Below are 571 nucleotides of genomic sequence, written 5' to 3'. Positions count from 1 at the left end.
ATATATGTAGATAGAGAGAGAAAGAGAGAGAGAGAGAGAGAGAGAGAGTAATTCACCTCTAGGAAATGGTCACACAGTTATAAAGGCTGGCAAGTCCCAAGTCCATGAGTTAGACATCAGGCTGGAGGCTTCTCCTGACTTATGTAGCTGCAGGGGCTGACAAACCTAAGATCAGCAGGCCACGCCAGTTCAAGGCCAAAGAACCAGAGGTCAGATGATGGTGAGGCAGATGCAGGATCTAGAGTCAGCAAAAGGCCAGAGAACTTTGGCAGAAAGTTCATGTACATTGGAAGCAGGCCAAATTCCCTTTCAACTGATCGGCTGTTCACAGCAGATCTCATTCATGGAAGTGATTACAGTGGATCAGATCTCATCATAGGGATGACTACATCACAACTGCTGAACCATTTGAGAATCATGGCCCAGTCAAGTTGTCACACAATCTTAACCATCACAGAAGCCTAGTCTTATCTATGCTTTGGGAAAATAAGGAGTTGTACTTAAGGACAACATATTGCTAGGAGCTTTCTACTTTAGAAAGCTCTTTGAGTATTTCTTATATACCTTCCAA

Source organism: Orycteropus afer, unplaced genomic scaffold, assembly GCF_000298275.1.
Source record: "Orycteropus afer afer isolate SDZICR_OR568_19922 unplaced genomic scaffold, OryAfe1.0 scaffold00623, whole genome shotgun sequence".
NCBI classification, from domain to species: domain Eukaryota; kingdom Metazoa; phylum Chordata; class Mammalia; order Tubulidentata; family Orycteropodidae; genus Orycteropus; species Orycteropus afer.
The sequence above is the reverse complement of the archived record's forward strand: the minus strand, read 5'-3'. Positions refer to the sequence as shown.